Source organism: Ambystoma mexicanum, chromosome 9 (assembly GCF_040938575.1).
Source record: "Ambystoma mexicanum isolate Mex_15411 chromosome 9, UKY_AmexF1_1, whole genome shotgun sequence".
NCBI lineage: Eukaryota > Metazoa > Chordata > Amphibia > Caudata > Ambystomatidae > Ambystoma > Ambystoma mexicanum.
Genome location: NC_090931.1, coordinates 1308491475 through 1308515507, shown reverse-complemented (window position 1 = coordinate 1308515507; position 24033 = coordinate 1308491475). Strand labels below are relative to the sequence as shown.

Here is a 24033-nt window from a genome sequence, read left to right as displayed (position 1 = left end):
AGAACCATGTGCCCCTGCTTTTAGCCACACAGCTACATGCATTTGTTTGGACCATAGCACACCTAGTACCAGAGGCAGAACCCACCATTATTACTGCCTAATTGTAAGAAGTGAATAGGCATCTTTTAATGTGTTTGAATAACTAGGTGTGCAAAGGAATTATTCTCGAAACAGCATTTCCGTTTTCCGGTTAAAGCATTTTTACTCGCTTATAAAATACTCCCCTTGCGAATTGGACTTCCGTTTTTACTCACTAATAAAATCATTTTAATCCCAACTTTAAAAAATAGGTAGTAAAAATTCCCACTTCAAAATCTTATCTGGAGCAAAGGTGATATGGGTCTGCCTCAAACAGAACTTAGTCCAAGAGAGCAATTTTTCATTTAGAATTGTTCTTTCAAAAACGGCCTTAATGAGCAAAGGAACTAGACATCACTAGCCTATGCACAGCCATTCCACTTGTAAGGGCTTGTCCTTGCATATACAATGCGTAGTTCTAAAGGAGAGCTTTTTTACCCGAGTAACACATAATGTAGGCTATTTAACCTGAGAAACATGTGACAGCGTGATACCCTACACATACGGAAGGCAAACATGGGTTTGACTATTTTAATTAACATATAAGAGTGAGAGAAGTGGTATCACCCCACTCAATCATCTTAGTCCATTATGTAGATGATTGCACACACACCCAAGAGGGGGCTGTAGATAGATTTGTAGATTGTACTGTGATTTCAAGTCGCCACTTGAAGACTGTGCTGGAAACCTCTTTCTTTAAACAGCATAGTAGCATGTATATAGAACTTGCCAGTTTAATATGACCAACATGGCAGCCAAATAGGAGTTTGTGTTCTAGTTTGTGCACACTACTCCACTTTAATAGACAATTGAGGCAGCACTTTATATCTGCAGCTCAGAACCACTTTACTACAATGCTACTACAGTGTCACTACCCGACAGAATTTTGTTTCCATTAAGACCAAGGTGATTTGTCTTTCCTGTCCATATGAGTAAGCACATTATTTTAGCTAGTAAGCAGAGGGCTAATGAGCTTTATTCGTTTTGGCTTGTTGGTGGCCCTCGCGCTACCTACAAGCCAATATGATTGCATTAGAGTGCAGCTAGGGGGAAATGGCACACGAGGAGGGACACAAAACTTGTAGGTGTTTGCTTATTTACCCACTGTAGGGGAGTCAAGGTATCACAAGTATGACACTGACACAAAAGATACAATTTGTAAAACCGTTATTAACTTCGTGGGGTTTGCCCTATAACTAAGATGGGAGCCGTCTCGACCATCAAAAAATTAAAAAACAGTCTTAGTCGTGTCTGTCAAATCAAAATGGCCTATGCTAACAAAACCTAATGCCTGTCCTATCTCATGTATAAAAAAGTGTGTAAAGAAAGTACACACATAAAAGGAAAATCAGTGTTCGACAAAGAATAAATGTGGCTTTATCAGCTCTCCTCCCCAAGTTTAGGCAGCACGGAATAAGGCAGTCTCTATAGGCAGGATGACACAATCTGGCTCGTGCTTCAACACCGAAACAGTTTGGAACGTGGATCAAGATCTGCCTGGCCTTCCACGTTAAAGGCTCCTGTCCCAGTCTTCCCAAAATAACGAAACAAAAAGTTCATACCGGTCCTCCTCTGCAGGGCTCAGACCTTGCACAGTTCAACACTTGCCAGGGGTCACTTCCCCAAGCCTTTTACACTTCGGGTCTCCCTTTGGTGGGCTCAGACCGCTTTTCGGAATTTGCAGTGCTTCTTTTACAGACCACCGCAGGATCACTTCAACTCAGAAGTCAATGTTTAGCTTTTCCTCTCCCCTTCTCTCAGGGTTAACTTCATTCACTTTCGTTTGTACAGTTCATTTATTTTTATAATCTCAAACAATGTACCTTTCACTGAGACTTTCGAATGGGCTACTCCTTTTCACCTGACCACTCCGTTACTCAGTATCACTGATACCACAGTTGTTCTTGCTTTAATGTTCGTTCGCAGGTCTGCCTTTCCTTGCGTCTCATCCACACACGTGCAGCATTCACTTGCTATATTTGGTGCAAACTTCAATCTTTTTTAGCACAGACAGGTCTCTCAGGTCGCCTGGCAACTACCCGGCTGTACGTGGTTCTCTCTTGCTTTTTCAGTTTCCAATTCACGAGTCAAGGCTAGTACCACAGGCTTGGCTTGACTTACTCAACCAAGTCTGTCAATCACCCGGGAGGGTCGCTGGGGTCCTTGAAACACAATTCAGTCTTCGATATTGGGATCTGGCCTTCTGCACTGGTCTTTCATGGCCTTTGGGAGGCAGCACCCTCCTGTAGGGAACTCCTGGGGTTTTCGGCCCGCTGCTCTCGTCCCTTGGTCCGTCGCTCTGCTCCAGTAGATTCGCCTTTGCCCTGGAAGTTCTGCTCGTACTCGTGTTCCACCTTGCTCAGAATGTGTCTCTAGGTTCTGCCTTTTATCCGTGTGAGGCGAGCCAATTGGAATCAGGTGTATGCACTTGAAGTCAAGTGTCTGAATTTGCCTGAAACGATTAGCGTGGCTTAATGTTTGTGCAGAAAGGGGCAGGGGTTGGGACAGCCAACCTACAAAATAGGAGGGGTTTGATGTACAAAAAGGGGGGAGTACTGCGTCTCACCATCGGCTGCCTCACCCCCACTCCCCGAAGACCCTTCTCCCAGGTGATCCTCCTGCACTGGTCCACCCCCAGCATCTGGATCCAAATGTGATGGGTGTGCCCTGGCCACCAGAGAGAAAGATCTCCGGAGACTAGCGGGTGAGACACCCTCTGGTTTCTCACAACACCCTTTGACTGCCCATGGCTGCTGGTCCCATTGGCCATTCCCACCGACTCCTTGGTGCTCCCAGCCAAAACACGTCCCTCTGGGATCTATTGGAGCAATGTTTACCAAGCCGGACCATCAACCTTTGTGGGCAAAGTGCCTGCCAGTGTTTTTTCAAAGCAGTCCTCTGAGGGTTAATGATTTATTGGAGCTGTAAACACATTACTGGTGTAATAAAATGTCTTAACCAGGTCTGCGTTCAGCCACTCACTTTTATAAGCAGTATGCACATCTTTCACCGAAGTTCTGATAAAAATGAGAATTGGCAAAGCCAGCAGTTCTAGATTGTGTACATGTATTAGGCATTTTTCAGGCACTGCTATTATATGCCCAGGCGCTCGCACCATTTTACTGCTGCTACCATTGATGTCCCTTTAATACGCAGTGTCTGGCAAATTTCTCTGCTCCTCCTACTCCTGTGGCTGACTTGCACCCTGATGCAGCTCTCTCTAACCTGCATCTTTCTATCTCCAAACTCTGGCCATCCTTGACCCTGTCATGAGAATCCGCCTGAAGCCTGGCTGCAAGTGCAACTCTTGGTATGACTCTGACCTCGCCGCACTCAGCCAGGGTGGCTGAGAGAATGTGGAGGGCTTCGGGTGCATCCTCTGACAAACTGGTCTGCCGCTTGCTCCAAAGGCAATACAGACTCTGTGTCCTCTCCAAGAAGAAGGTCCTTAGCCAAGGCCGCATCTCTGTGGCCTCTCCCAATAAAGCCAAACTCTTTAAAATCTGCAAGGAGCATGACAATCCTACTGCAGTCTCCAACTCTCCTGTTCCCTCCCAGTCCCTGTGCATGGCTCTGGCCTCTCATTTCACCACTAAAACTCAGGACATCCTGTCCTCGCTTTCCCCTCCCTCTCACTCTACCTCTCTCAGGCCCCCTTTGGCCACTTGCCACTTTCCTCTGTCCTATTCCTCCTTCTCTCAGACAACATCTGACTATGGGCCTCATTCCGAGGTGGGCACAAAGGGATACCGGGCAGCGTTAAGGACATCGGTGCCGGTAATCCCTTTGACCCTATTCCGAGGTCCCTTAGCGGGTCCCGCAATGGGCACCTGGTTTTACCACTAAGTGGTTTGGCCGCTAAGGGACCAGGGAGCTAATAACGGTACCACAAATTGCAGTACCGTTATTAGCTACTTCCCCATTCCCATTGAGCCCTATGGAGGCTCAAATGGGAATGGGGAATGGATTTTTCAATGGGGACTTACCGGTCCCTCCAGGGTCGGAATGGACCAGTAAATCCCCATTGAAACAGGTCGGACCTGGACCCGGTATGGGAGGTATTCATGGCGCAAATAGCGCCATGACTACCTCCATACTCGGAATGAGGCCCTATGTCTCTAGAGAAGTTCGGTCTATGAAGGTATCATCCAAACAGGTGATCCCCTGCTTCTCCAGAACCAGTAAGGACCACACTGCCACCCTTGCTCCAGCCTTGGCCAATTTCTGTAATCACTCTTTCGCCACTGAATATTTTCCCTCTCCCCTTGTGCTAACCCCTCCTAAAAAGCCTTCTGCCGATCCTACATATCCAGCAAACTATTGACCGATTTCTATAACTCCTTTCCTGAGCAACCTCCTGGAAAAGCCGGTCATCTCCCAGCTTACCCTCCACACTGAATTTGCAGGCTGCCTCCATGACCATCAGTCTGGTTTCAGAGTAGCCAGAGGCACGGAAACTGCTCTCCTGAACACCTGTGCAGATCTGCTCTCTAACCTCACCCTCCTTGACCTTTCTTCTGCTTTCGACACAATCAACCGACTTTGTGTGAAACTGGGCATCATGGATCGGGCTCTGGCATGGCTCACCTCCTTCCTCCTGGATCATCACTCCCAGGTCCAACCTGGGTCCTTTCTCTCCACCACCTCACTCTCCACATGTGGTGTCTCCCAAGGCTCTATCCTCTCTCACTGGCTCTTCAATGTCTATCTTGTCCCTTTGGCCCACCTGATCTCCACAGACTCTTCTATCTTTCAGTGACACTTAGACCTCCTTCAGGCTTCTCTCAGCCTCCTCTCCTCCCTTGCTCATTCCTTACTGTCTTTATGCAATTCAGGATTGGTGTGCCTCCGACGATCTTCGCCTTAATGCCAGTAGGATAGATATACTTCTAATTGGGACCCCTGCTCCCGCTTTCCCTCTTTCACTCTGGCCACCCAACTTGGGCCCTTTACCCTTGCCTTCCTGCGTGGCAAAACCTTGGTATCATCTTCGACTCCACTCTCTCCTTCTCTCCTCACAACACAGACCTTACCAAAAAGGCCTAATTCCAGTTGCACCTCCTCAGAGGTATTCTACCTTTTCTCACTTTCCCCCAAAAGATCACTTTCTCCAGAGCCCCGGTTCTCTCCAGGCTGGACTACTGCAACAGCCTCTTTCTCAATCTGCCTACATCTACTGTTCGCCCCCTGTAAGTAATCCAGAACAGGACTGCAAGACTTACCCTTGGACTCAAGCCCAGGGACTGCATCCTTCCAGCTATGAAATATCTCCACTGGCTCCCGGTGGCTGCAAGGATCAAGTTCAAGATCTTCTGCATCATCCATAAGGCTTTTTGGGGCCAGGGCCCACGCTACACGCAACTCTCTCTTCCAAAACACATTCCTTCTAGAGCCCTTTGCTCCACTACCTCCAACTCTCTGAGGGTCAGACGCTTCTCCAGGCAGAGAGTCGGGGGTAGATCTCTCTCCTCTGCTGGTTCCTCCCTCTGTAACGGCCTCCCTGCCTCACTCAGACTTGAACTGGACCACCTGAAGTTCCAGAAGCAGATCAAGGCCCTCCTTTTCTCCTCTGCCTTCTCTCTCTCATTCCCTTGCTAACTTATCTGTCTGCTGCAGCCGACTAGTGGTTTGGCTCCCTCAGAGGCTCACTGGGTATCTGGCTCCTCCACGATCAGTCTTCCTTTGCACTGCCTCCTAGCTTACTGTGCACTTAGGGGCTGTAACTGTAACTCCTATGGCCCCCTGCCTCCTTGCACTTACTAAGAGCCATTCTGCCCTGACCGCACTTCCACCTTTCCTCTCCCTTGCATCCCACCTTTCCTTTCTCCCTGCACTTCGCGTTGTCGCACTTGCAAATCCTAATGACACAAGGCCGAGTTGGATTGTTTGTCTTGTCCTCCCTGTTTCTTCCCTCCCTTGTCTTGTGGCGTCTAGAAACATTTGTGTACAGGTGCATTGTATATGCCATATCATATCATAAATGCCTCTCACATGCCTAAACAAAAGCCAAAACTGTTGGCATTGCCAATGCGTGTTTTTGAGGAGTCTGCACTCTGCTTTGAACTTATTTACAAACACAACCCCCAGGAGAAGCATCATGTGAACAATGTCAACAAAAGACAACACTGTTTGAGGGTTAGCATGGTCATTATTATTTAACCAATTCAACGCCCATGTCCAGCCCTTGGATTTGCAGGGACCTGGCTGGAAAAAGATGTGCAGGGCCTCCTTATTTGCATATGTAATGATATCGCAGAAAATGTCGCAATATTTTATTTCAAATTTGTGCGTATCACGATAGGTTACATTAGAAGAAGTTGCCAGGAGTGAGAAGAAACAAACTGACGTCCAGTATATGAATTGTCACAGTTAATCTTACATATGTGGCAATATTAGGAGTGAGGCTTATTTTGGAGCAGCAGACAGTGTGAGCTCAATCACTTATAGAGACATCACATTTTGCAGATAAGGCAGAGTGAGATAAAATGATTTGCCCAGGAGCACACGTTTTGTGGAGTGGCTAAGTCAGAATTTGAGAACAGTCTGCAAATCGGGAACTTGAACACATATTGTTGTGATGCGTCTCCATGGTAATATACAAACAGCACAGGCTGCAGAATGTTTGTGCTTGAAGCACAGAGAATTTGTATACCTGTGGCCTGCTGGTGAAACTTGCATGGCTAAGCCTCTTCAGTGTTTGATACAAATAAGAGATGCATTATCAGGGTTAATTGTTCTGTGTTGGAGAAGGAGGTCCTAGCATGCCACTGGCCTGTTGAAAAGTTCAAAAACTTGTGTGGGGAACAGGGTTTATGATTTTAACTGATAATAAACCGTAAAAGGACATTTTTGAGAAGAAAGAATTGGAGAAAGTATCAAGTAGAGTTGCGGGGTGGGTTGCTAGAATGCAAGGCCATGAGTTTTACCGTGAGTTTTCCATGGAAGAAATTCCTGGAAGGGATAATGTGTTGGCATACTATCTGTCAGATTGGGTATTGAGGAGGAAAATGTGCAGGAATAAGTGACAGATGCAGTGTATGTTACCTATAATGGGATTGTGGCCGAAGAGGAGTGGAGAGATGCAAGCCGGTAGCTAAGTGTAGAGGAGGTGTGTTGTACCATTGTGACCGTGCTGTCATACCAAAGTCAGTGCAGAGGAAATTGGTTGAAATTGCCCATGAAGGGCTCATTGGTGTCACAAAAAACTAAGGCTGTGATGAGACGTGACTATTGGTGGGCATGATTTGACCGAGATATCTAGATGTGGCTGGGGACGTCTATGGAGTGGGAAGTCTGGGAAAGGGGTGGTGGCGCACCCCCAACCAGTTGTGAAAGTGGATGTCCCAGAAAGAGTGTGGAGTGAAGTGCCCATTGATGTTTTGGATCCAGTTGATTTGGGTGGAGGACATGGTAAATGTATACTGGTTTTGGTGGATTTGTTGTCACATTGGACGGACTTTAAAAATGTGCATGAGACCACTGGTGAGGAGGGGGTGGAGTTCTTGCAGGGTGTGTTTGAGAAAGAAGGTTTGCCAAACTCCATACTGACGGACAATGGTAGGCAGTTTGTTGGGGGCTGTTTTAGTGAGTATTTGATACAGTGCAAGATTAAGCACATAAAGCCGGCAGTGTACCACCCAGAGGGAAATGTGTCTGTAGAAAGAAGTAATAGATGTGTAATGGAGGCAAAATGGTGGAAGTATGTGGTAACGATAAAAAAGTAGCCCTGAGAGAGAGATAGTATGCTCATCGTATGGGACCTCGTTCAGTGACTGGCATAAGTACATTTGAGCTTATGAGGGGAAGGAAAGGACATTCCAATATTTCACCACACTGGCTTGGAAGAGCAAGGGAATCTGATTGTGTGGTGGAAGAGTTAAGGAAAACTCTGGTTAGAAAGAAGAGTAGGTGTCGGTTTGTTTTCCGGTATTAATGCATATTTTCCATCATTGGTCATTGCAGCCTCTGCATTCCAACATGGCCGCCATTTATTCCATGCCTTTATGCACCTATTGAGTTCCACTCACACTGCAAAAGGAGTATTTGTTTTTATAATTATGCTTTTGTCCCTTTTTCCTTTACGTGAACAAGCGCTCAGTCGAGCGTGAAACGCGTTGTCAGCAGGTCGTGCCTACGGGCGTCCTGCCTCTGTTATTGCTGCTCTCCCAGCCGTGTCTTTTGTTTATATTTTTTTATTTAATTCATTAAACTTACTTTTACAACCTCTTCCCCGTGTGAGCTGCGCATTAGATTTGATTGGATCCTGCCATACGATCCGTGGAGAGTGCAGTCTCTTCCTTTTCCTCTTTTTTTTATTGATATATATATATATATATATATACATACATTACATGGACGCAGTAGCGTCCATGTAGTTATGGTTAAGTTGGTGTTTCCATAGGAAGAGCATTTTTTGGGTGGCTTATAACTTCGCTCCCTCTGGACGAATCCTCACCACACTTTGCAAAAGTATATGGCCCACTCTGCAAAGTTTGGAGAGGTTTGGTCCAGGGGGGGCAAAGTTATAAGGGGGGTCCCAAAACCTGTGTTTTTTTCCCATAGACATAATGGGAAAAAACTTTGCGCATGTCTACAGCCCAAACCGCTGGACGGATTTACACCAAATTTGCGGCAGGAGCGGGGGGCTTCATCCCGAAAGAGTGCTTTTGCAAATTTGGTGTAAATCCGTCCAGTAGTTTTTTTTAAAATGACCAAAACGTAAGGCAAAAAAATGAGTGATATCTCCGTTCGCTCCGCGGACGGACTTCCCTGTTCGCTCTGCGGACAGCGCCCCGATTGGCCGAGAGGCTTGTGTGATGTCCGCGGACATGCAACGTGTTCACTGATTGGACGGCGTGGGGCGTGGAGCGCGTCAGATTTTCTGTGGCGCCCGCCATCTTGCATTCGCCGTCGACCGCGGACAGCGCAGTGAAACTTGGATTCAAAATTGTATTTAGTGGTGTGTGTTGGTGTGTAAGAGTGTTTGGGGAGGGTGAGGCAGTATGAGATAGGTTCAATGTTTTTTTTTTTATGTGCTAGACGCTTTTGTTGTGTTCGATTTGTCTGCGGACAATACGGCTGTTCTGAAATTTTGTAAATAAACTAAATGGTGGGGTGTTCTGAGGACGGAGTATGTGTCCGTTTTGTTCACAAGCAAGCTAAAATTGAGCTAAGAACACTTACGGTGTGCTTAAATGTTCGTACATAAACAAAATGGGGGTGTCCTGAGGACGCTGTCCGTATTGTACTCTGGCATGTTGAATGTGTTCTAAGAACACTCGCGGTGTCCCGAAATGTTTGCAATTAAACAAAATGGGGGTGTTCTGAGAACGCTGTTCATATTGTTCGTTGTCAGGTTGAAAGTGTTCTAAGAACCCTCCTTATGTCCGCTGATAGTACAATTTCCTATGGGCCTTACCTGACTTTTTGTCCACTAAAGTAACGATAAATCAGGCTGCTGTGCGCCGACATTATGTGATAATCCTATCACTTGCGCCATCGACCTGGCTGACCTGCTTTTGCGACACTAAATCATATGTCCCGCCCCTAAGCCTGACATTATCAAAGCATTCATATTCCCCGCCTCTCTCCGTGACATTACAGGGTGCGTAGCCAAACACGCTCAGTCGTCTCCAGTCCTACGTGACTTTACACAGAACCCAGAAAACAACACACATCATTTCACAACACAGTGCGCCACAATTCGGAATATGAAACTGTGATTTAAAAGCAAACAGCAAGATTGTACAGTTCGTAAAGTACATTTATTTGACATCAAATGTTTAGAGAATATTCAGCGATTTGCATTTGTCTTTGCTGTCGATCAGCAAAAGTTCATCTTGAGCCACGCGCTGTTCCTTTGCGGTACACAGGCTGTTGGTTTATGATAAAAGAAGCAAATGGTCGCACTGATAATTGGAAGGCTGCTCCAACAATGAGGCATTAGGGTACACAGGCTCTTGGTTTATGATAAAAGAAGCAAATGGTCGCACTGATAATCGGAAGGCTGCTCCAACAACAAGGCATTAGACCACCATAATGGTTGGTATGTTGGTTCTAGCCGCTAGTACTGCGTAAGGGTCCTTGGCGATTGTCCCATAAAATGGTGAGGGTCATGAAGTTGCTTACATGGAGCTGCACCTGGCAGTTAAAGAAACCGTCGCTGGGGTTTGAAAATCGTGGCATTGACAATACGGAAGGACGTACCTGTTTTAAAAAACATAAATTAGTCTCACCAGCCGATCTTCATTAAAAATATTCATTTTATTTATTAGGGCGTGAAACTATTTGCTAGCGAGGATAGTGCAACGGAGAATGTTAACTTATTCCCATTAACCCACCCTCTGTCCTCTGCCTTTTTCAGAGCCCTCTAAGCGACAGGGGACCAATTCGGCGGTGATAGTGCACGGTAGAAAACACTATGCCACATTGAACAAACAAGTACAACTTAACCAGGCTTTAACGCCACGCTATTGTTATTATATTCCGGTATAAAATAATCTAAAGGGTTACTTACATTATATTGGCATTTTCCATTGTCTAAGCGTAGTGCAGTCCCAAAATACGACTCCGTCTGTGCCAACGATGTTTCTCATAGTGATATAATATATAAAAGTGGTTTCGTTTCAGACATTTCATCCTTATCATGTCTTACGTTTTTGCAACACTCCTTCAAAAGAAGTCTTTTAGCATGATCCCTGTCTTTCAAGGTCAAAAAACAATAGAACCTTATAGTGTGAGTCGTGGGCCTGTCCGGCACGCGAGCAAAAAATGGAAGCAGCTGACCTTCACTGTAAACGACCACAAATTCTTAGTTTGCAACATTCTGTGTACAGCCATCTCTGAGAAATTGCTTTTTACACTCCATCTTTGTATATTGTTTGCGTGCTAATAAAAGAACTTTGTTAACGGGACATTATGGTTAAGTTACGCTGCTAAAAACCTATGAAATTCAGTGAAAAAAACTTTGTTAAAGGGACGTTATGGTTACAAGTAAAACCGAAAACCCACTGAAATTCGCCAGTTATGGTAAGCTAAGCAACCATAAATCGTGCCACCACCGTGCACTGCTAAGACGAACACCCACAACATCAAAGATGACATCACAAATGTCATTGATGACATCACTGATGACATCACATGTGTATGTACTTTTCATGAAATATGTGTACAAGGGATTCTTATTATAATGTTGCGAAAAAAGTGTCAAGGATCATTGCAATAAATATCATACCCTAATTAGTGCTTTGAACGATGCATTGATATAAATAGCATTCTATTATGGGGTTCTATCTAGTATACTAAGCTACTAATGCAGAAACATAGCATTGTGTGCAGCGTACAAGATGAAGGTATAATATTCGTAATGTTAATATGTTGAATAATGAAATGATAATTGTTTTCTTAATAGATTTTTGTGTACTGTGAAATATGTAATAAGTAGCTAATAAAACCCATGTATTACATAATTGCATTACTATAGAGAAAACACAAAGAGACAAGAACACATACCAATATACATATACATAGGGTAAATAGCAGCTTTGAAACAGAGAAATCATCATTTATTTACATGAAAATAATGATGTCTTTAAATCTTGTGTCTTCCCCTATGTATATGTTTCATATGAAGAACACTTGCGGTGTCCTGAAATGTTCGTACATAAAGAAAATGGGGGTGTTCTGAGGACGTTCTCCGTATTGTGTGACTGCTTAGATGTATGCAATGAGGGAATGGCACAGAGAGTAAAGTGGAAATGGTAGAAGGGCTGTCCAAGAGTCACGCGGTCCGCGGACACCGCGGCTGTCCGTGGACAGGGCGTGCTACATCCTGGGTTTTCCAGCAAATCCAACATGGAAAGAAGACTGTAGGGATCAGCCAATCAGATGTTGAGGTTGTGGATTTGTGTTGAAAGAGACTGTGTGTAGTGAAGATGGCAGAAGTGGAGAAAGTCAGGGTGTTGGTGCTTGGAGATATGTTTGTGCATGGTTTACAACAGTATGCTCAATGCAGGCATGTTGCAAAGAATTTTGATGTTAAAGGAGTGGAGGTGGTGTGGAGCACTGTGCCTGATTGCAATGTACAGGGAATTGTACAAGTTTGTGAAGATATGGGCAGGATGAACAGTCCCCATGTGGTAGTTTTGCACTATGTTGCTTTCCATTTGGGCTATGTCAGTGCCCCTACTTTGTTGGCAGATTTGGAACACTTGGTTCATGCAGTAATGAACATCCTTCCAAATGCCAAAGTAATTTGTTCTGGATTACTACCTAGGGCAATATGGGACAATAGTTCAGTTTTTTGTCCTCAACAAAACAATGCTAGGTGTTTAATCAACCGAGGCATGTGTGCCTTCATGCTTAGAGCTGATATGTTCTTCTGTAATAATGAGAATATTGATTCCAGTAATGCTGTTTATTTTAAAGAAGATGGCATTTCCTTATCTTTTATGGGAAATACCATGCTGTTTTTGGAACGTAAGGGTTGCTTTGGCGAAGGTTATGTGAAGATTTTAGGAGTAAAGTAAGAAAAAAAAATACAAAATAACAGGTGTCTGTCAAGCATCTGCAAGAAAAACGGCTCTTATCAGAGCCAACCTCAAAGGGGAAATGGGGCACACTATTTAAATTTACATTCACCACGCTCAGATTTTCGATATGTCCGCGGACATGGCGGTAGTCCGCGGACATCGAAATCACTAGCTAGGGGTTCAGTATGTTCTATGTTACATGTATTTAAAGTCAGGGATATTATGGTTAAGTTGTGCTACTAAAAACCTATCAAATTCAGTAAAAAAACGTTGTTAAAGGGACATTATGTTTAAGTTTCGCTACTAAAAACCTATGAAATTCAGTAAAAAAACTTTGTTAAAGGGATGATATGGTTAAGTTGCGCTACTAAAAACCTATGAAATTCAGTGAAAAAACTTTGTTAAAGGGATGTTATGGTTCAAAGTAAAACCGAAAAAAACCCTGAAATTCGGCAGTTATGGTAAGATAAGCAACCATAACTTGCGCCACCGTGCACTGCTAACACTAACACCCAGGACATCAAAGATGACATCACAAATGTCATTGATGACATGACTGATGACATCACATGTGCATTTACTTTTCATGAAAACTCTGCACAAGGGATTCTTACAATGCTGACCAAAAACTGTCAAGGATCATTGGGATAAATATCATGAGCTAATTAGTGCATTAAGCAATGCATTTATATAAATAGCATTCTATTATGAAGTTCTATCCAGTATACTAAGCTACTCATGCAGAAACATAGGCAGTGTGTGCAGCATACATGATGAAGGTGCCATATTCATAATCTTGCCATGTTGAATAGTGAAATAACTGCTTTCTTATTAGAGTTGAGCGTACTGTGAAACATGTAATAAGTAGATAATAAAACCCACTTAATACATAATTATTACAGACAAAACACAAAGAGACAACAAAACATACAAATATGAGTATATACAGGGACAGTGAAGTAAACAAAAAAGCAGAGTAGTAGCAGAAAGAGTTCATAACCTAACTGATTGTCTTTATGCAGAGAAACTATTGCTCTGTTTCAAAGCTGCTACTTACCATATGTATGTGTATCACATGATGTGACTGCACCCAAAGGAAAGGAGAGTGAGTATAATGTATACAAATATGAGCATATACAGGGAAGGTAGAGTAATAAAAATAAAACTATGAGAAAGTGCTGATAACCCTAATGATTATCTGCATGCACAGAAAGGATTGCTCTCTTTCAAGCCTGTGTCTTCCGCTATGTATATGTTTCATATGATGTGACTTGACCCTAAGTCTACAAATATAGTACATTTTCAATTTTTACTTCCTGACTGTTACTGAAGAAAACTATGTGGCCTAGATATGTCAGTAAAGGGAAAAAAGGGAGAGCCAGACATGTGATGTCATCAGACATGTCATCAATGACATTTGTGATGTCATCTTTGATGTCCTGGGTGTTAGTGTTAGCAGTGCACGCTGGCACAAGTTATGGTTGCTTATCTTACCATAACTGCCGAATTTCAGGGGGTTTTCGGTTTTACTTTGAACAATAACGTCCCTTTAACAAAGTTTTTTCACTGAATATCATAGGTTTTTAGTAGCGCAACTTAACCATAACGTCCCTTTAACAAAGTTTTTTAGAGAATATATATATATATATATATATATATATATATATATATATATATAGCATTTTAAAGTAGCAATGCCCATTATTATATTAATTTAATCATTTGGACAAACACTCCAATAAACCACACATATTATGTCCTGACATTACCATCAGTAATTCGAAATGTGAATTCTAGGAACATTATCTGTTATGGTGCAAAATAACATGGTTTACGATAAACACTGTTTTTAACATTTATTCCAAGTTAACTGTCCATTCGTTTATGAATTTACCAAGTAGTTTCCATACGTGTTGGATTCATAAATCTACACGGACATAGTTCAAAATGTCCGAACTGACAAACAAGCTTAACGACTAGCTCTATATGTAGAGCAGGTTCAACACGTGGAAATTTTAGTATGACGAAAGTGTGCAGCATGTGCAAACTATGTATACAATTATGCTTATTGGGCACGGTTTACAAATACCGAGAAAAGAGAAACATTGATAGTTTATTCGATGTCTTAAATATATGTATTTTCATGGATTTTATTGTATTTCACACGACCCACAAGGGTATACAACATGTTTAAATATGGCGGATTCTGTGTAAATGCATGCTTACAATTATGCACATGACTCTATCCACACATACCATAGAGAGCACGCAGGTTTAAATATCTTTCATCTGTTTCTGCACCCTAAACGTGATCAAGCGGCCAGCTTTGCCGCGAAACGCGTCGTTTTCGTCCACTTTTTCTCTTGTCCTTGACATTTACTGATTAAAGAATATTTTTGGATGCCTGGAGTTTTGTTGGTCTTTTTTGAACTCTGGGTCCAGTGTGGAACTTATACGCAGGTCTGTTTTTTGGAGTGCACTCCAATAGCGTTATACCGTGGTACAAAGCAACTCTACATACATATATATATTATATAAAATAAATGAAAGGAAGGAAGGAGATGTGTTTTGATGCGTCTCCATGGTAATATGGAAACAGCACATGCTGTAGAATGTGTGTGCTTGAAGCACAGATAACGTTTATACCAGTGGCCTGTTGGAGATGGAGCCGGCAGCTCGGGGATGTTGTTCTGGATCTTAAGTGCAATACACTTGCTATTTGCTCACCTGGTGTCCAGTGTGCCTCATTTCACATATCTTTACAGCTGTAGTTGATATAATTATTGTTTGTGTCAGGACGATTTGCAATTTTGGTTTGAAAACAACCTCTTACTGCGCACTGCAGGGTATAAAAATGGTGATTGTGTTTTGCGAACTGACGTAAACTGTTATTTTTGCAGCAGCTTCACAATTCCTTTCCTTTTTATAGATTATATATTTGGCCATGTTGTCAAAACTAGCAAAATACCTTTAATGCAGATGATTATGTTGGACTGCTGAAGAAATGAATCTCCAAGCAATTCTTTAATTATTTTGAAAATATACAGTGAGCTACATTACCTCTGCATCCCTCTTCCTTGTCCCAGAACTTACTTGTGAGGTAGCCAACTCAATTGTCAGGAACCCTTCTTTTATTTCCATTCTCTGCCACTCCCAGCGGTAGCATAACATCCACAGCGCCCCAACATGCCGTAGTTAAACATGTTCTTGCCTCAAGCAGGGTCCCAGGAAGGCTGCTGGGATTGGAGGGTCACAGATCCACTGGATTCTCTTGGCGGAGCTTCTTAGCTGGGCCTTGGGGAGCCTTCCTTGAAAATTAGAGTTTGCAGGGCTTCTGCCCGGCAAGGGGCCTCTGGTTGAACTGGTTAGAGACCGAACATGTCGCAGCTAAACTACTGACATGATTCGAGCGGATGTAGAATTATGTAAGGGCCTAGTGGAGGAGTGCAAGTCTGCACAAGCATAGACTTGGGAGGCAGGGTCGATCTAGTGCTGAGGTGAGAAGACGGAGGGAGGACTGTTCAGAATGGTCAGTTAGTTACGGTAACATGTATAGTAACAGCAGCCATATTGCTTTGGCGGAGCACTAAGCGTTCACATGTGCGCATGAGGGTGCTGATAATTTAAATGCGGGGTCCAGGGTTGACCTTTGCTTGTATTGTTGGTGGGGTGATGGCAGTGTTTTCGTCAGACATGGGGACGCACTCAGAAAAGCAAAGGCACGTAAAGCCGGCTCCCTGTATGCATCCAGACCTGAAGCTCTGATCTCCCATTAGTGTCAAGTGTTTTGCAAGATGCCACTTTTGAGTCATTACTCTTAAGTCGGTGTTCGCAGTGGCCATCACCTCTGCTGGAAGTTTAAGGGAGAATTAAGTCTTTACTTGTAAAACTTCTTATCTAGTGGTCCAGAAGGTTGCATTGTGTCTTTGGTGTGATCCAGCCTTGCTGCCCAAGGTGGTATCAAAACGTCATGACATGAGGCTCCAGCTCAGTGTCATGTAAACCTAAGTATCGGTCTGGCCCAGCGCCTATTAAAGAATCATGCCGCACCCTTAAGCACACTTTACAAGAACAGCAGGGGGCTCAGTGCTGTTGTTCAGCTGATACTATCAAGACCAAGTATCAGCCGAACAACAGAATTGAGCCCCCAGCTATTTTGCATTTGTGGTGGGCTGGTGTGATTAGTGAAGGGCCCAGGACCGGAGGAGTCCTGGGTCTGTCACTAATCGCACCAAAAAAGCAGTGAAAAGTGTCCCTCGACTCAGGTCGCCCATGACCAGTGCTGTCAGAATGTTGGGGAGGGGGTGGTGGGGTGCGGGACGCACACATCTCAAACAGAGGGCTGGCCCTGATTACTGTTAAGTAAACTGAGGATACTTAAAGTGACTGCAGGTTGTTAGGATGTCAGGGCAGGAAAGGGTCCTGGGACAGACAGGGCAAAGTGCATCTACTACAGAATTGCCTTAAAGTGCAATCAAAGTAACGCCTATTTACCGGGAAGTTATTGAGGCAGTCAGAGTGAGCAACTACACAGGTCTAACATTTTAACAGTCAATAGGGCTCAAGTCCCCAAAAAAGTGGGCTGATCATTAACATAAGCACGGGAATGGAACATACCTTAAAGTGAAATATGCAAATATAATTCAATTGGCCTTTCCCTTAGACGAAAATGCACAAGACAGATTAGCATTGGCTTTTCAAAAGATGATCAAACAAAAGCTGGCAAAATATACCCCTAAAATTCACTCTCTACACCTTTAGGGGGTAACACATATTTCAGCACAACAACTGATCATAAAAATACAATTCAATTACTCAATTTCCACCATTCATCATAACACATTTGTATCACATACGCAAACACAATCTTAGCAGCAAATCACAACATCATAAAACAAATGTGTTCTTAATGTATATAATCCCTTATTATTTTTATGATCAGTTGTGCTGAAATATGGGTCTATTTTTCTAATTGTTCATATTTTTTTAATTGTGATGTATAAAATAAATTTATATATTTTTGTACTTAGTTGTACTTTATCTATTCTTTCAAGATAGAAGTACGCGGGTTCCATTTAGGAATACGGGTAGGGTCTCAGTATTACACCTGTACTTTAGGAGTATTGTGTCCTATCTCTTTGTTTAAAAATATTTTGAAAAGATGAATTATGAATGCACCAGACAAACGAGCATTGGTGTTTCAACACTTGAAAAATAACCAGAGAGAGGAGATTTTCCTATAACATTGCAGTCGAAGTATAAAAGGTGCGTACCTTTTAAACTCAAATATTTATATCAAAATATTCCTTGAAAAGCAAAATGTCAATACAAAATATGTTCTTTGAAAACTCTTTCATGTGGTCTTGTGGGTGTCTGGCCTGAGAACCTACGAACCTAGTTTCAAAAATCGGGTGGCCGACCACTTGAGAAAACCAGATATTTTACATGCTTGCCTCAAAACATTCACCCTCTGAAAAAAGTGGGCAGATGCTGTCAACCCACATGCAGCCTGAACTTGTGCCATGAAACTCAGCATGGACCCAGTATCAGGGAGAACAACCCCTTCAGTCCAGCAATCTCTGTTCCCATATCCATGGACCGGATCAATCATCAGAACCCATTTACTCTCTCATCCTTTCCCCTCCTGACTCCCAGCTTTGCCTTTGAACAATTCTCTTCTTTTAATAAAATACTTGAAAAGTACATACAATATAATTAAACTATTCCACAAATATAGACACCCTCAGAGAAACATGTTAAGCAGAAGGCCTACAACTGTGGAGTTATTCCCCCTCGCCCGCCCCCACCTTGAATGGAAGACTACAAATACGAAAATTCAGAAAAAGGTTACAAAGGGGCTTTCTTTCTTAAAGACTAGTAAATAAAGATAATTGGAAAAGGTAACCTGGGTGTTTTTCATCATATGATGGCAGTAAAAGGTGACTTTCTACAAAAAATAAATGCTTGTTGGAGTATTAAATACGAACAAACACATGAAATTTAGGGAGATAGTACAGATATTTGGTTGTTAACTTATTTTAATTTTGCCAGCTAATTAGCTTTTTGTGTGTGCTTTTAGAATAAAATGCCCCTTTTCCTTTTTTATCACTGAAAAGTTTAGAATGTCTTGTCCAGAATAATGGCTTCTTTGAGGTCCTGGTGATAAGTATACAGACACAGGGGGCCTCATTACGAGTTGGGCGCAAAGGGATACCGGGCACCGGTAAGGACACTGGTGACGGTAATCCCTTTGCGCCCTATTCCGTGGTCCCTTAGCAAGTCCCTTCCTTAATGCCTGGTTTTACCAGGCGTTAAGGATGGGACGCGTTAAGGGACTTTAGAGCTAATAATGGTACCACAATTTGCGGTACCGTTATTAGCGCCTTCCCCCTTCCCATTGAGCCCTATGGGGGCTCAAATGGGAATGGGGAATGGCTTTTTCAATGGGGTCTTAACGGTCCCGCAAAGGTCTGAATAGACCGGTAAGTCCCCATTGAACGAGGGCGGACCTGGTACCGGTATTGGAGGTAGTCATGGCGCTAATAGCGCCATGATTACCTCCAAACTCGGAATGAGGCCCAGGGCCTCATTATAACATAGGCGCTCCCGTAATGAAGGGAGCGCCTATTACGAGGTTCCCTTTACGGGACCCAGGGAGCTAATAACGGGCCGTTAATAACAGGCCCGTTATTAGCTCCCTCCCCATTCCCATTGAGCCCTATGGGGGCTGAAATGGGAATGGGAATGGGGATGGGTTCCTTCAAAGAGGAATTAGCGGGTCCTCCAAAGTCGGAATGACCCGGTTATTCCTCATTGAAGGAACCCGGTACTGGGATTAAGGGCATGGCTACCTCCATACTCGTAATGAGGCCCACAGTGTTGTTTACTTCACAATAATGGTCGTATTTAAAGAATAAAAGGGTTTGGAAAAAACGCCTCGCTAGCCCTATCTCAAAGAGGGGTTTTTCTGCCTCAACAAAACTAACAAATGAGACAGTCGCCTTCAGGATGCCTGACATAAAAGTCCAGAGTCCTGTGCCCAAAACCTACTCTGAACCCTCACACTCAACTACCACACCACTACTATAAGTGAAAATAAGCATGCACTTGGCTGCTTTTCTGCAACCTTCTGGTGTTTATTTCATCCACTATTTGGAAAGTGGATTTTATAATGCCAGGGGACAATCCCCTCCCTGGTCTTTCCTTTCTATTCTAATGTATATTCGGTTTATACCAGTCTTTTATCCGGTCCAGTCTGAATCGGTTCTAGACAGATTCCTCACTGTGTTTAGTTGACAGACAGCTTTGTTATATATAAAAGATTGGTTTGTTAACCTGTCAAATTAATCATACAGGCATTGCGTCGAGGAAGAGTTGATACGGATGATCAGTGGTTTGCATTTTCAATGCGTCTCTTTATACTCAGGGTCTTTTCGACAGATTTGGTGCACCATCCAGATAGCTCATTGGCTCTCTTGATAACCCCCAACCTTGGTGTATTTTCTAACCAATATCTCTTCGTTTCAGCAGTCCCTCCCAGCTAGCACCATATAGGCTCTTACCTACTCTGAGAGCTCCTTCTGGAGTCCGGCTGGTTCCAGGAGTTTTAATTGCTCCCAGACTCCTGGCCTTCATGGTTGGGGCTCCACGACTTCCTTTGGCAGCCTTGCGAGTAGTGAACTAGTGTGGCAAGGTACTTCCTCTGTCTGCAGGTACTCTGCCTTGGCTCTCCGCTGCCACTGGTTCCTGGTTTGCTTTTGAGGGTGTTTTAGGCATTAATGCCAGTGGGTCGGTCCTCCCTGGTGGCCACTGTTGGTAAACCTGGGTTTGTGCCGGTTCTTCTCTTAGCCACTTTTTGTCATCTCAGCGACACCCCCGTCGGCCCTTCCTTCCCGGAGTCCATTTCCTAGGTCGTCTGCTGTCTCCACGGAAACTCTCAGGGCTGTTGCAGCTCCCAATGCCTTCACCGTCACCGGTTGACAAAGGCTCTGTTCCCCAAGCTTCCCCTTTGCTCTGGCGGTGGGGCCACTGAAGGTAAGTAGACTTGTCGGGACACTGTTCCCACCTTCAAGTACCTCACCTCCACAATACGTTGTGGCGCTTAGGAATATTCTGATAAGAGCTTGCCACGCGCTGCTGGCGTCCACTTGGCTTCTTGTGATATTGTCACCCCTGGTTCTCTGGGCTGCTGCCTACTCTGCAAAAACCATGCTCTTTTCAAGAGATGCGGCGGGTGTCTCCTTAATTAAATCAGGCACTTTGCTGCTTGCCCGCAGTTGTAAGGTCGATTCTTCCATTCTTCCCTCGTTGTCTCGCTGTCACTACCGCTGCCTCCTCCATTTTGTCCGGGGCATCACCTGCTTTCTTTCTGCTCCCTACTTTCCACGTTTTCTTGCCTGCTCCAATAACTCTTCTTTGGGTCTCTGCTTCTGCCCCCTCCTAGTCCACTGCTACTGCAGCCACAACCACGACCACTACTGCTACCACTTCCTCTACTACTCCCTGTTCTAAGTGGTCCCCCTTTGCTTTTTATGGGGAGAATATTTCCAGGATTTTGTCAACGACTAGAATGCTGCTGGTTTTCAGCTGCATCTATGCAGTGCTTCTTCGTCCTAGTTAAAGCACCATTTAAAAGTGATAATATGTTGAACTTCCCTCGTCCACTTCTGGCTTTAATGTTTGGGGCAGTGTTCCCTTGTCACAAAATAGGGAGGTACGCTCTAGGTTTGTCACACTACTTAAATGGGCCTTTATAAAGGCTTCCACTTTAAAAGATTTGTTAAAATAAAGAGCGTGATAAAACCTAATTGTGCGGCCCCGGTGCGCCTGTTGGGCTGCTGGAAAGGTGGGAGGGTGGATTATTAGTCTTTAGAGGAGCTTTGCAGGCCAAGGGTGGGGAGCAGATGGCATGGTCTGCCCAACACAAATCAGCCTCATGCACCAAATAAAAAAAAAAAAATTTTTTGCAATAATTGTCAAATAAGATACACTGTGCATAGCTGGCTTCTGGGTGACAGCAGTGTGCCAAACGTGGGTTTGTGGTCACATGCACGATTTTACAGAAAGCGCATTTACATGTTTTGCTATGTGTCGAGTGCATTTCATTTTGAGTAGGTAAACTAAATGGCTCAACCTGCAAGTCTAGTGAAATGTTAAAGAATTTGCAAAGCCTGATGCATTGCACTAAAATGCTGTATTGATGCTAATTTTATGTTTTAGATGCAAATAAACTCTAGGGACATTAAAAACATTAGTACAACATTGCTAATCAAATGGGTGAGTTGCTAATCAAGAACATTTTAATTAGCAAACTCTGCTAATCAATTTTTGAAAACTAATTAATTTATGCGTTGCGCTTAATACCAGAGAGCAGTCTCTAAGCACGGGACCAGGATTTGAACGTGAGCATCTCTGCATTGTCTTACTTCCAAGACAAACCGTTGCCCCTGAGCAACCCTATCCTTATACTGAAAAACCTAGGCTCACATTCACTTCAATGAATGTCTCCAAACTACCGATTTTGCTTTCCCAGATTACGTTAAATTCGAATTTTCACACCTTTCAGTGCAATGTGAATGGAGAAGACTGTCTTGCTTTCATGTAGGCCCTGGATCAGCTATCTCTAAACCGGCTGAGCTTGCAGCCATAGATGAATTTACAATAAGTCTGCAGTTCACTGCTACAGACTTGGAGACGGCCTGATGCACAGCTTGCATTCCAAGCAGCAGATTTTCAACCCAGACTTGAGTGAACCTTCAGTGGGAAGGAGTAAACCCTAGCTCTGGCAGCGTGCAGAGGTCAGCACTAATTCTCAATCGGGTGCAACCTGCAGGTATTCCCAGTTTTAATAGCAGTAACCTATGTATTTACTGAGTCACCTTACTAAGTGACACACTGATGCCTTTGAGTAACGACATGAAAAAAGGTGAGAAGTCTTCAAAAAGTTAAATTGTGGTGAAGGTGAGAAGTCTTCAAAAAGTTAAATTGTGGTGATAGCACCAGTCATCCCTAATATCAAACAGTAGAATAGTTATCGATTGTACATGACCCTTCGGGGGTCTGCAACCTGTGGCTCTACAGGCGTTTTGGACTAGGACTCCCAGGAGCACACTTGACTATGCTGGCTGATGGGAGTTGTAGTACTGACCATCTGGATAACTCAAATGTTGCAAACACTGCAGCTTAATCCAACAAGACCAATTGTGGACACTGATGTGGATAGCAGAGGTACTGCTGCTTACCAGTATATTACCCCCAACCCTCTTCCTCATACCTTCCTTGCGACACCTGGGCTGGGTCACAACAATGCACATCTGAGACAAAGTTCAGGCACTGTAAAACCGCTACAATGGTAATGGGCTCAGTATACATATTGGATAACATAACAACCATCCTAGTGTGAAAAGGCAGCCTGCACTTTAACCTTGACTCTGGGCTACTCGACAATGCCTTCAGACTTAACTGTTTACATCTTTTAATATCAAAACCCCTAAACCATCATCAGTGTCGACATGTAGTTACGCTTGCAGTGTCTTTAATACGCCAACAAGCCCCACTCCAGCATGCAGAGAGCTCTTGGTTAAAAATACAGCGCTGGCTGCAGGTGGCCCTCATGACTTGGGGACAGCGGGCAGCAATTCTGGTAGATTGACTAGGCTGTCCGAATATAGCTTTCGGACAGGAAAGAGCAGCACATTCCATTTCTGTCTGTAATAATGTTGGAAGCTTCGCATGTGGAGCTTTTATAAACCCAAAAGCGACCAATCGTCTAGAGAGGAGAATACAAACAGGAGGAACAGGTACATACATTTCCTTTTTCTGGCTACTTAGCGTCTAAATTGACAACCCCAAACACAGCTAAAAACCGTTGCAGACCTGGTTTCAAGGATTCACCAGAATTGTGGACCCAGGGCAAAACAACCCCCTCTCTCACTGGACCTCAGAACCATATGAAAACAGAGTGCACAGAAACAGCCCAACATCAAGTGCCAGGAACGAAGTAAAAACATTGCACAATCAAAATCTTGTTAAAAAAATATATCGCATATATCTAGGTCTGGGATTTGTATAGAGCAAACATATCTGCCAAGGAGCGCTGTACAAAAAAAGGGGGAGAATACAGCTTAAACTCAAATCACTCCAAAGAGATCTCTCCAACCCTTTCTATTGCCAACTCTAATATTCTCTATCATTTATAGCCTGCAGTGTCTCCTTTCACACACTGCTGACACACTCCACCCACATCGTAGGTCTGCAAACTTCACAAATGCCTGCGTGCAGAGTATAGAGAGCTGGCTCTGAATTATACATCAATGGCTTTTCTAAACTGCAGAAGGACTGCTGGGCTACCAAGGACTCCATGGCCGCAGTCACTGAACCTTTTCCTGTTTATGTAAGGAAAGCCTTAGCTCTCAGATAGCAACAC

At 43.7% G+C, this 24033-nt stretch overlaps 1 protein-coding gene across 1 annotated transcript in view; it reads right to left on the bottom strand.

The window, feature by feature from the left end:
* The window catches only part of ADCY5 (adenylate cyclase 5), a 1747191-nt gene that overhangs the window by 807754 nt on the left and 915404 nt on the right, over window positions 1-24033 (bottom strand). The window lies entirely within an intron of this gene.